The sequence below is a fragment of the Medicago sativa genome, chromosome 3 (genome assembly GCF_051527215.1).
Source record: "Medicago sativa cultivar Bolivia chromosome 3, Bolivia_mono, whole genome shotgun sequence".
Taxonomy (NCBI): Eukaryota; Viridiplantae; Streptophyta; class Magnoliopsida; order Fabales; family Fabaceae; genus Medicago; species Medicago sativa.
Genome location: NC_140751.1, coordinates 38084836 through 38098433, shown reverse-complemented (window position 1 = coordinate 38098433; position 13598 = coordinate 38084836). Strand labels below are relative to the sequence as shown.

General features: G+C 39.8%; 1 pseudogene; it reads right to left on the bottom strand.

The window, feature by feature from the left end:
• Positions 1–4209, bottom strand: part of LOC146937496 (uncharacterized) — a 31588-nt pseudogene extending 27379 nt beyond the window's left edge.
• Positions 4210–13598: the final 9389 nt, after the last annotated feature.

Sequence of the window (13598 nt, the reverse complement as noted above, 5' to 3'; positions counted from 1 at the left end):
AGCCTCGAGAGTGTCCTGACAAGTGGTATTGAGGTTGGCTTTCCCAAGAAGATACTCTGAAGTGAACCCTCGGATGCGTGCCTTAGTGACAAGATTCTTGGAGACATCGGTGGTCTTGAGATGGAGATCTTTAGCAATAACCAGTGGAGTAGGAGGATTTTCAGGTCCCGAGAAAGGTACCCCCTTAGCAATAGATAGACCCATCAAGTGAGAATAAGCCTCTAGAGTAGGCACCAACTGAAAGTATGGAAACGTAAAGCACCGATACCCCCGATCATAGAATTGCGCTAGAGTGTGTACAAGCTTCTCATCCACATTAGTATGGAGAATAGGAAGTAAAGCCCCGTAACGATGTCGGAAACCAGTCGGATCCTCAATCTTGAGTGCCAAATCTCTCAAACTAGCCAAATCCACTTCCTTGAACTTGTAGGACTTAGTCATCTTCATTCCTACAATGTTTACAGATTCAACTTGTCTAAGCCCTTCGATAACAATGCATGACAAAAGGTTTATGCATGTATGCATGAATGCATGATTATGTTCAAGTTCGGAGAAAACATGGTGGGTTGAAGTTCAAAGTCGAGGAGTCATGTGTGGACACGGCGTCCGATGAATCTAGGGCTTTAGGATATAGTAACCGGGTTCTAAAAAGGTTCCCAAGTTGCAACCTCTCCGACGTATATCATGATGCCACGAGACAACACTCGTTCCATGATTATGCGTGGAAGGTCTAACTTGAGTGTAGTATCGCGTGACGACTAAAACTCGAGACAACACTCGGTTTAGCCTCCGCACTACATCCTAGAAAATGGCCATGGATGGGTTTGGTTATCTACGGTTCATAGCGTCATAGAACAATTAGAAGTAAAGTGCCTAAACGCGACAACACGCGCCGACAACATCACCCCCAAAATGCCTCAGCTATGTGGGATTGATCGGATAATCCAAAACACGAGGCAACCCCCGGAATGAATTGTCGATTATATCCCTCCTAAATCCTAAGTTCACTCAGCCCGGGTGCAGGACTTTTGATATTCTCACCCCACACGTTTGCAAGAGATTAAACATATATTCACATAGGAAAGCAAGTAAAAGAAACAAGTAAAAATACAAGCGCAAGCGTGGAAATAAAGACTAGGCGTAACTCTCGAATGTGCCCCCAGCGGAGTCGCCAGCTGTTTTATCTTGGTTTTTCGGGTGTCAAACATTGATTACGTTTGAACCTTTTAAACCGGTGATATCTTATTTTTTCTTGGGAAGGGAAAAAGTAAGCAAAACCCTTGAGAATCGAGGTTCGGGAGTTGTTTTCGCTACGGGAAGGTGTTAGGAACCCATAACGACTATAGTATCCTATAGGAACCGTCTTTAATTTCTACGCGCGCGCTTTATTTTTAAAATGCTATTTTGAAAGGATATTATTGAACCTAAAGGGATTCTAAGTGAAGAATTGGAGGGAGAAGAATGTTTTTGGATTTTTATTTTAGTTGAATTGAAGGAATTTTGTTCCTTGCCTACGTACCCGTTTAAGGGATCAAATCCACCGTAGTTCTCTTCCAAAAATGTTTTTGTTTTTTGTTGGTTGATTTTAGGTTTGAAAATGGGAATTTGAAGAATAGTAAGAGGCCTCAAGGGCATGAGATTGTAAAAAGTGGGGGTTGAATTAGTCGTTTGCAAAATATGGTCTAAGTATGATTACTTTCATTGAATTTTTTGATTAAGAAAACAAAAGGGAAAATACAATGGGATTTTGATCCCAAGGTTTATTTTGAAAATGGTTTGGGTGATGTTGTTCACATTTGTTTGTAAAATTGATTTTTCTAGGTTTAAAGCCTAAACATACATCTAAACATACAATCCTAAACATACATCTAAACATGCATATTCTAGCTATATACTATAGTGATGTGTGTGTATGTGTCGGTGCTTGTGTCGGTGTACATTATTAGAGTCCATTGTCCTTTACATCATACCCTAGATACATTCTATGGCCTCTTTGCCAAGAAATTAAAATTGCATAAAAGTAACGTACAAAAATTCCTAAGTTTTTACATACTAAGTCTTGACAAAACTTATAGTGCAAGAAATGAAGTGAAGCAAGGAATGAAATGGGAATGCTTATGAAGAATATGAGACATGAGATGAAATGGTTAGTAACACATGATAATATCAAAAGAAACGAAGCAAGAGAAATACTATAGCATAAAGCATAGAAAATAACCCAAAATAAAGGCAAGAATGAGTGCAAATATGGCTAAAATTTGCTCATAAAGTGCAAGACTCATGTGACTTATAATCCTCACATTCCAACACATTTTTAAAGGTTTAGAATCAGATTTTGGAATGGGAATTAAGGCAACATGACTAACTTGACATTTTAGAAGCAAAATTAGGCACACTTACATTATTTACTTACACAAGTAACTTGTAAACTAAGTAACCTACCAAAATTCACAATCATGCAGCAATATTAAACACAAACAGTGGTTAAAACCCCATAGAATCAAATGGCATAGGTCACAAGTGTTCATCAAGAAAGTGGGATTGGAATCAAGCAAATTTCCATCAATTTTAGCATAAAATATCACAAAATAGCAAGAAAATTAACACCTCACCTTTTAACCAATTTTAACATGTGAAAATTATCACAAAATGCCACAAAACTATCAAGAAGCCTATATGAATTTTTTAGGAAATTTTTAAAGGTTTTAGGCTGAAGAACTTCACAATTTTTGACAAGAAATGGTAAACATTTTACAAGAATATGCATGTTTAGATGTATGTTTAGGATTGTATGTTTAGATGTATGTTTAGGCTTTAAACCTAGAAAAATCAATTTTACAAACAAATGTGAACAACATCACCCAAACCATTTTCAAAATAAACCTTGGGATCAAAATCCCATTGTATTTTCCCTTTTGTTTTCTTAATCAAAAAATTCAATGAAAGTAATCATACTTAGACCATATTTTGCAAACGACTAATTCAACCCCCACTTTTTACAATCTCATGCCCTTGAGGCCTCTTACTATTCTTCAAATTCCCATTTTCAAACCTAAAATCAACCAACAAAAAACAAAAACATTTTTGGAAGAGAACTACGGTGGATTTGATCCCTTAAACGGGTACGTAGGCAAGGAACAAAATTCCTTCAATTCAACTAAAATAAAAATCCAAAAACATTCTTCTCCCTCCAATTCTTCACTTAGAATCCCTTTAGGTTCAATAATATCCTTTCAAAATAGCATTTTAAAAATAAAGCGCGCGCGTAGAAATTAAAGACGGTTCCTATAGGATACTATAGTCGTTATGGGTGCCTAACACCTTCCCGTAGCGAAAACAACTCCCGGACCTCGATTCTCAAGGGTTTTGCTTACTTTTTCCCTTCCCAAGAAAAAATAAGATATCACCGGTTTAAAAGGTTCAAACGTAATCAATGTTTGACACCCGAAAAACCAAGATAAAACAGAGTGGACTCCTCACATTGTGTCTAGGTGCTCTGATACGTAACAGGATGGGGACTTGCTTTACTACTATTCCTTACGTGTCCTTATGAACTTTTTATGAATAAATGTTGAACTGAAACTATGAGATTTTGATGAGGCCTGCGTGCCAAGACTTTTAATGTGTTGAACTATTTTCCGCTGCAAGATTGTAGATTTTTTTTTATGTTGAATTTTGAGAGATAATTATTATTATTATTATCTATTTTTAAGATTTTTAAGTAGTATGTGACATTCCGTTATGAATTAAATACTCTGATTTAAATGAAATTTTCAAGTTGGGAAAACGGGGTGTTACAGCCACCATAAGAAGAAGGAATCCGAAGTAGGGATGGTGTCCGGTAACCAGTCTACAGCTGCTGTCGCTCCTATTAATGCTGCTCAGTTACCCCTACCCTACCAATATATGCAGTACTCTCAACATCCCTTCTTCCCACCATTCTACCAGCAGTATCCTCTGCCACCGGGTCAACCACCAGTGCCCGTTAATGCGATTGCCCAGCAGGTCCAACAGCAGCCTCCTGCTCAACAGCAACAGCCACAACAATAGGGCCCTCGGCCCAGGCCTTATTTTCCACCAATACCAATACGGTATGCTGATCTGCTCCCAACTCTACTAGCTAAAGGGCACTGCGTCACCAGACCAGGCAAGCCTCCGCCTACGCCGTTGCCTCCTAGGTTCCGACGAGACCTCAGATGTGAATTCCATCAGGGCGCTCAGGGCCACGATGTTGAAGGGTGTTATGCTTTGAAGTACGTTGTAAAGGATCTAATAGACAGAGGACGATTGACTTTTGAAAATAGTGTTACACACGTTCTTGACAACCCGCTTCCAGATCATGCAGCTGTTAACATGATTGAGGCTTTTGATAAAGTTGAAACATCTTGGGTTATTCGAGGAGTCCCCGCTTTAGATGTCCGTAATGTTGCTACTCCTTTGGTGCCACTACATGTCAAGATCTGCCAAGCTGCCTTGTTTAAACATGATCATGCTTTCTGTTCAGAGTGTCTTCAGAATCCTATGGGCTGTTGTACCGTACAAGGTGATATACAGAGTCTAATGGACAACAAGCACTTGGTTGCCAGTGACGTTTATATGATTGTGCCAGTGTTTCATGATTCTCCTGCCAAAAGTGTATCTCAGACAAGGGAAGTAGAACCCTTAGTGATCAGGCTACCTGGCCCAATATCTTATGCCTCTACTAAAGCAATCCCTTACAAATACGATGCAACTATGATTGAGAATGGAGTTGAAGTGCCTCTGGTATCCCCAGCTACGGTTAGTAATATTGCTGAGGAAACTACAACTCTGAGAAGTGGAAGGGTCCGTCCACCCTTGTTCCAGAAGAAGGTTGTTACACCCGCTGCCACAGTAACTCCACCGATTGCTCCTCCTATTGACAAGAATGCCAGCCCATCGGGCCAGTCTATTGAAGAGTCTAATCTGGATGAGATTTTGAGGCTCATCAAAAAGAGCGATAATAAGATTGTAGACCAACTACTGCAAACTCCATCAAAAATATCCATCTTGTCTTTACTCCTAAGCTCAGAAGCTCACAGGAAAGTGTTGATGAAAGTGCTGAAACAGGCCTATGTTGATCATGAAGTCTCCGTGGATCAGTTCAACGGAATAGTGGGTAACATTACTGCTTGTAATAACTTGGGGTTTGGTGACGATGAACTCCCCGAAGCAGGGAAGTACCACAACTTAGCTTTGCATATCTCAGTGCACTGTAAGTCTGACATGATATCCAATGTGTTGGTGGACACTGGATCGTCCTTAAATGTAATGCCTGAGTCTACATTGAGACAGTTGAGTCATCATGGACTTTCTCTAAGGGGAAGCAGTTATTTGGTTAAGGCTTTTGACGGATCTCGTAAAGATGTTCTTGGAGAAGTAGATCTCCCAATTACCATTGGACCGGAGACATTCCAGGTCATTTTTCAGATCATGGACATCAACGCCTCTTACAGTTGCCTCCTCGGAAGACCGTGGATTCACGATGCTGGGGAAGTAACTTCCACTCTGCATCAAAAGCTCAAGTTTGTGAGGAATGGTAAGCTTGTCACTGTACATGGTGAAGAAGCGTATCTGGTTAGCCAAGTGTCATCTTTCTCTTGTGTTGAAGCAGGGTCCGCTGAAGGGACGTCATTTCAAGGCTTGACTGTTGAAGGCGCAGAACCCCGAAGAGGTAGTGCTACTATGGCTTCATTGAAAGACGCCCAGAAAGCTGTTCAAGAGGGGCAAGCTGCTGGCTGGGGCAAAGTGATACAGATTCTGGAGAATAAGCGCAGAGAAGGCCTCGGTTTCTCCCCGACCTCGGGCGTTTCAACAGGAACTTTCTATAGTGCTGGGTTTATTAACGCTATTACTGAAGATGCTGCTGAAAGTAGTTATGTGCCCACGTTTGTTGTACCAGGAGGCACCGTGAGAAATTGGGAGGCCATTGATGTTCCTTTAGTCATGCATGCTTCCATGTAATGTGTCTTGTTGCTCATGCTTTTCTTTGTTTTCAAAATAATAATCCTTTCGCTCTGCCCAAGGCGAAAGTGATGCCATTGTAAGGGCGTGTTTGTTTCGGCATTGCCGTTATAAATAAAAGTTGTCGTCTTCCCCGCGACTCTTTGTTTTTTACCTTTTAGTGCCTTTTTCTTGGAAATAATGGTAATGCCAGAAAAAACCAAAACATCTGTATTTTCTTATTAATTTCAAAAATCTGCATGAAAAACATTTTTCTAAAATCATCCCAATCATATTATGCAGATTGAACCATAATAAACCCGTTGAACACAGTGACCCTACGGTTCCTCCAAATTTTGAATTCCCTGTATACGAAGCTGAAGACGGGGAGGATGACGAAGAGATACCGTATGAGATCACTCGACTGCTTGAGCAAGAAAGAAGAGCCATTCAGCCTCACCAGGAAGAGATTGAGCTTGTCAACCTGGGTACTGAAGAGAACAAGCGAGAGATCAAAATTGGTGCTGCACTTGAGCCAGAAGTGAAAAAGAAGATTACTCAGCTTCTCCATCATTATTCGGATGTCTTTGCATGGTCCTATGAAGATATGCCGGGTCTAGATCCCAAGATTGTGGAGCATCGGATACCGACAAGGCCTGAATGCCCTCCCGTCAAGCAGAAATTGAGAAGGTCTCGTCCAGACATGGCTCTTAAGATTAAGGCTGAGGTGCAAAAGCAAATTGACGCAGGTTTCCTCATGACAGCTGAATATCCTGAGTGGATCGCCGACATTGTACCAGTGCCAAAGAAAGATGGGAAAGTTCAGATGTGTGTTGATTACAGAGATTTGAATAAAGCCAGTCCGAAAGATAATTTCCCATTGCCACATATTGATGTGCTTGTTGACAGTACTGCTCAGTCTAAAGTGTTCTCCTTTATGGATGGTTTCGCTGGCTATAACCAGATACAGATGTCGCCTGAAGATAGAGAAAAGACGTCCTTCATCACTCCATGGGGAACATTCTGTTATAAAGTGATGTCGTTTGGTTTGATAAATGCTGGTGCAACGTATCAGAGAGGTATGACTACTCTGTTTCATGATATGATTCACAAAGAGATTGAAGTATATGTTGATGACATGATTGTGAAGTCAAGTGATGAAGAGCAGCATGTTGTGTATTTGAAAAAGATGTTTGAAAGATTAAGAAAGTACAAGTTGCGGTTGAATCCCAACAAATGTACATTCGGTGTAAGATCTGGAAAGCTGCTAGGCTTCATTATCAGCCAAAGAGGTATTGAAGTTGATCCTGACAAAGTCCGAGCCATCAGAGAGATACCGGCCCCTCAAACTGAAAAGCAAGTCAGAGGTTTCCTCGGACGCCTGAATTATATTTCAAGATTTATATCTCACATGACTACTACCTGTGGACCAATTTTCAAATTACTCAGAAAGAATCAGCCTGTTGTATGGAATGATGAATGTCAGGAAGCTTTTGATAGGATTAAAGAATACTTGTTGGAACCACCTATCCTTGTCCCGCCAGTGGAAGGAAGACCTTTGATTATGTATCTGTCAGTGTTAGATGAATCCATGGGTTGTGTTCTCGGTCAACAAGACGAGACTGGAAAGAAGGAACATGCTATCTACTATCTGAGCAAGAAATTCACCGACTGTGAGACTCGGTATACAATGTTTGAAAAGACTTGTTGTGCTTTAGCTTGGGCTGCCAAATGCCTGCGTCATTATTTGGTGAATCATACAACTTGGTTGATATCCCGAATGGATCCAATCAAGTACATCTTTGAAAAGCCTGCTGTCACTGGAAAGATTGCACGTTGGCAAATGTTGTTGTCTGAATATGATATTGTGTATAAAGCTCAAAGAGCAATCAAAGGAAGTATCCTTGCTGAGCATCTTGCTTGTCAACCTCTTGATGATTACCAGCCGATTAAGTTTGAATTCCCTGATGAAGAGATTATGTGTTTGAAAGCAAAAGACTGTGAGGAACCGCTGATTGATGAAGGGCCGGATCCCAATAGCAAGTGGGGATTGGTATTTGATGGTGCTGTTAATGCTTATGGTAAAGGGATTGGGGCCATTATTGTAACTCCACAGGGGCACCACATTCCTTTCACTGCTCGAATAATTTTTGAGTGCACGAACAATATAGCTGAATATGAAGCATGCATCTTGGAAATTGAAGAAGCCATTGACATGAGAATCAAACATCTTGACATCTACGGTGATTCCGCGCTTGTCATTAATCAGATAAAAGGTGAATGGGAGACTCATCATGAGAAGCTGATCCTTTACCGTGACTATGCAAGACGTTTGTTAACATACTTTACAAAGGTTGAGCTGCACCATATCCCCCGGGATGAAAACCAGATGGCTGATGCTCTTGCTACTTTGTCTTCCATGTTTCATGTGAATCACTGGAATGACGTGCCCATAATCAAGGTGCAGCGTCCTGATAGACCCGTTCACGTGTTTACTATTGAAAATATGCCAGATCAGGCTGATGAAGATATGAATAATAGAAAACCTTGGTATCATAACATCAAACAATTCTTGCAGAATCATGAATATCCACCTGGTGCTTCCAATTGGGATAAAAAGACCCTAAGGAGATGGGCTAGTAGATTCCTTCTGGACGGAGAAATCATATACAAAAGGAACTATGACATGGTCTTGTTGAGATGTGTGGATGAACAAGAAGCTGGGAAATTGATGCACGATGTACATGACGGTACTTTCGGGACCCATGCTCCGGGTCACACCACGTCAAGAAAACTATTAAGAGCCGGCTATTACTGGATGACTATGGAGCATGACTGCTACAGACATGCCAAGAGATGCCACAAATGTCAAATTTATGTTGAAAAAATTCATATGCCTCCACATGCCCTCAATGTTATTTCTTCCCCATGGCCTTTCTCTATGTGGGGCATTGATATGATCGGAAGAATCGAGCCAAAGGCTTCTAATGGACATCGTTTTATCTTAGTGGCAATTGATTATTTTACCAAATGGGTTGAAGCTGCTTCCTATGCGAATGTGACCAAGCAAGTGGTAGTGAAATTTATCAAGAATAACGTCATCTGTCGATATGGTGTTCCCAACAAGATCATTACCGGCAATGGTTCCAATCTGAACAATAACATGATGCAAGCTTTATGTGAAGAATTCAAGATTGAACGTCACAACTCTTCTCCTTATAGACCTCAGATGAATGGTGCAGTTGAGGCCGCTAACAAGAACATCAAGAAGATTGTTCAGAAGATGGTTACTACTTACAAAGACTGGAATGAGATGCTACCTTTTGCCTTGCATGGTTACCGTACTACAGTGCGCAGTTCAACCGGGGCAACACCCTTTTCTCTGGTGTATGGTATGGAAGCAGTTCTCCCTCTGGAAGTGGAGATTCTGTCTCTTCGAGTGATCATGGAAGTAAAATTAACTGAGGCTGAATGGTGTCAAAGTCGGTATGACCAGTTGAATTTGATTGAAGAGAAACACATGGACGCTATGGCTCATGGACAGTTGTATCAAGTGCGAATGAAGAATGCTTTTGACAAGAAAGTTCGGCCTCGTGAATTCAAGGAAGGCGAACTTGTATTGAAAAGAAGGATAAGCCAGCAACCCGACCCAAGGGGCAAGTGGACACCTAACTATGAAGGTCCTTATGTTGTCAAGAAGGCTTTCTCTGGTGGTGCTTTGATCCTTACACACATGGATGGTATTGAACTTCCAAATCCTGTAAATGCCGATATAGTCAAGAAATACTTTGTCTAAAAATATGAAAAGAACAGCGTGGTAGGTCGAAAACCCGAAAGGGCGGCCTAGGCAAAAATGCGCTTCCCGGTGGATCGAAAACCCGAAAGGGCGGTCCAGGCAAAAGTTAGGGACAAAAAAATGAATATGAAAAAGCTCGCTGAGATTGTACGCAACTCAGGCAAAAATGAGCGTCTCGATGAGCCGAAAACCCGAAAGGGCGGTTCATGCAAAAATGAGATTGATAATAAAAGACAAGTAACTATATCTGGCAAATCACTATCACCCCTTGGGTCATCGGTAGCTGTCAATGATCGTCTTCATCAGAAGCTTCTGTACTTGTGAATTCAAAATTTCTATGAAATGTAGCGGTCATCGTGTTCAATGTACCACCAACCAATAAAATTACCATTTTCCAAGCTTTGTAAATCCGTGGAGTTATGCCTTTGGCTGACTTTCACTCTTCTACATCAATTTGAGCCTGTGCTTTTGTTTGAAACTCTATTTTATTCCTATTTTCAATGCTATATATAAAATATTTTTTGTCTATTTGATAATGTCAATGTCTGAAACAAACATCTTTGGAAATTGGAAAATCCTTTTTTGTTTATTTTGAAAGCAAACCTGAGCAATAGGGTACATTCCAGTGAAACATGCAGGAATAAATGTGTATCAATGTCCATTCTAATACATATTGCAAGCAGGTTGTTCCCCAGGATGATCTGTGGTCAATGGCAAGAATGAAAAACAGAATGAAAGTGAAAAATGGAAAATGAAAATGAAAAGCTCGCTAAGTCGAAAACCCGAAAGGGCGGCTTAGGCAAAAATGAGCACCCCGCTGATTGACAACCTATGAAGGCAATCCAGGCAAAAATGGGGCAGTGGAAAGAATTTATTCCCGGTGAATCGAAAACCCGAAAGGGCGGTTCAGGCAAAAATGGGATTGAAGAATGGAAAATGAAAGAATGAAAGAATGAAAAGCATTGACCACAGATGCGAACATCCGATGTGTACCCAGCACTGACACGCCTAGCAATGGCGACCTGTATCAAAGAATCTCCCAAGGTTCCCTCTTCTGCAGGCTTTGTGTATGTGATATGATATATTGCCCTCAGCCATGGCTTCGATACGTCTCTCAACGGTCTCTCCAAAGAGGATTCCTGTGTGTATATATTATAGCACGAGCCACCACGTGCCCAATCTTCCAATGTTTTGTCTGTCTCCGTGAAACTTCTCTGCCAAATTGTAAACCAATCATGCATTTCCAAGCATTCATACATGCATAATCATGCTTTCTATGTGCTCATATATTTGATAATGTTGTTATACCATACATACATGTTGCACTCCCCAATCTCAACTTCCAATCCAATGCAATTTCAACTCTCAATCCAATGTCTATACCTATGTCTATGTCTATGTCTCTGTTAAACTCTCAAATTCAATTCCATGTCTATGTCTATATCTGTGTCTCTGATTATTTTCCATTTTCAAATGTCTCTTTCAATGACAACTTTCAATTCAATTCAATGCCTCCATCAATGTTAATTCACTCTCAATTTGCTCTTAGGCCAACGATAATGGTCATGTCTATTTTCAAATCAAGTCAATGTCAATTTATCCCCAATTTGTATCTTGTTGAATCAAACCTCCATTGTATCTTGCTATATGTCTTGTTATTGGTCAAGTGGCTAGTTCGATCCAAAGAACAACTTGTACCTGCTTATATGCCTGTATTTCCGGTCAAACGACAAGTTCGATCCAAAGAACAGTTTGTACCCGGCTTATGCTGTGATATTGATCAAGCAACAAGTTCGATCAAGCAACAAGTTCGATCCAAAGAATAGCTTGTATCTGCCTTTTGTCTATGTCTCTGGTCAAACAACAAGTTCGATCCAAATAACAGTTTGTACCCGGCTTATGTTGTGATATTGATCAAGCAGCAAGTTCGATCCGAAGAACAGCTTGTATCTGCCTATATGTCTATGATTCCGGTCAAGTGACAAGTTCGATCCAAAGAACAGCTTGTACCCACCTCTTGTTTGTATTACTGGGTCAAGTGGCTAGTTCGATCCAAAGAAATGCTTGTACCTATTTCTTGTCCCCTGGTTTGTCTATCCTGTTAATGTCTACCTAGATCCCCAGTGATATGACATGCTCTGTAGACTCCAGTTTGCTTGTCTTGCATTCATAATCAAAATGTTGCACGACATTCATGTTTTTGCAAATGTGAGAGCATATTTTTATGTCCAAAAACAGTGCAAATGTTAATATTTAAGTATCTTCGTCCCGTCAAATCAAAGACTTCTTCTCTTGACTATCCGGACAAAGAAACTTAAATAGGGGCAGCTGTTATACCCTAATTTTGGACCTAAAAATACTTGCTCAAAATGTTTTTCCATCTCTGATAGGTGTCTATTACTATTGAGTGATTGCCAATTTGATATTGTTTACCCTGATATTTTACTATGTTTTAGCTGCATGGTTTACTGTCTTTGTTTTAAAAAAATTTCAATTATGACTTTGTCTATATTTTCTTGCATTTAAAGCCATCCAAAAGGTTTTTCTTGCATATCAAGTTGTCCCTGATCAATTGCATGTTTCTCTGCATTTTATTTCAATGTTATTTGCAAAAATTCATAAAAAGGGCATTTTAGTCATTTCCTGTGTTCAAACTCATTTTAGTCCCTGAAAATTGTCTCTGAGTCCTTTCAATTTGTTGTATAAGTTTTTGTTTCAATTCCATGTTAAAATCCATTTCAAAAATTGCATCTTAGTCATTTAGAGTCAGTTTAGTCCCTAGGGGCATTTTGGTCATTTCACATGAAATTTTGACAGAGAGAGGTTACTTTGAAGTACCTCATTTGTGTAGTTGGTTCATTTTAGTCCTTTTTGTGTTTTTTATTGGTTTCACTTTACGTTGTTTTCAATTTACATTTTTTTTTACCCAATTTCATTTTTAATTGCATTTTAGTCCTTAAAGTCTTATTATTTGCATTTTAGTCCTTTTTTCATTTCAGTCCACTGAGTCTCTAAAATTTGCATTTTTAGTCCTTTAACAGTTTTGCATTTTAGTCGTCAAATGTTTGTAATTTTGTTTTAAGTCCTTTTTCTATTATTGTACTTTGGCCCTTCAATTTTCAATAATTGCAGAAAGGTCCCGGAGTCCCAAAACAGTCCAAGGCCGAGTTAGTTACAGTCCAGTACAGGTGTCACAAATTCATTGGGCCTCAAGCACACATGGCAGCCTATATAAAGGCCAACTCATCAATGCACAGTGACAGATTCCATTCACAACGTGCCACATCACACAAACACAATTCCCAATTCTCTCTCTTCTCCTCAGAATCAAAATCATAACCGTTTTCCAGATTCATCAAAGAACACTAAGAACATTCATCAAACCCTAAATTTCCAGAACAAGAAATTGAAGCAAAATTAAGCAAATTCATTGCAGTTCTCAGAGATTCGAAGGTGAATCTTCATCATCGAACCAAAACAACTGCAATTCAAGCACAAATTCAATGAACTTGTACGATCACAGTTAGAGAGAGTGAGAAGAAGAAGAATCGAAGCAAGTTTTGGACTAGTGAAGAAGAAGAAGAGAAGAACACCGATTTATTTTCGGTTCAAACTTACCAAAAAGCTCACGTGGATCTTTTGTTCGAATCTCCGATCAAAACCAGGTAACTTCACAAAAAACTTCTTCGTTTTCATTGCAAAAGCTCATCGAAGGTTTACAAACACAAATAAACGGTGAATCAAAGCAGATAACAAGTTCTAAGACTTGTTGTTTCGAAGAACTCTGAAAAGATTGAAAAGATTTGAAAACCGAACCCTGAAATGTAGATCTACAAAGATT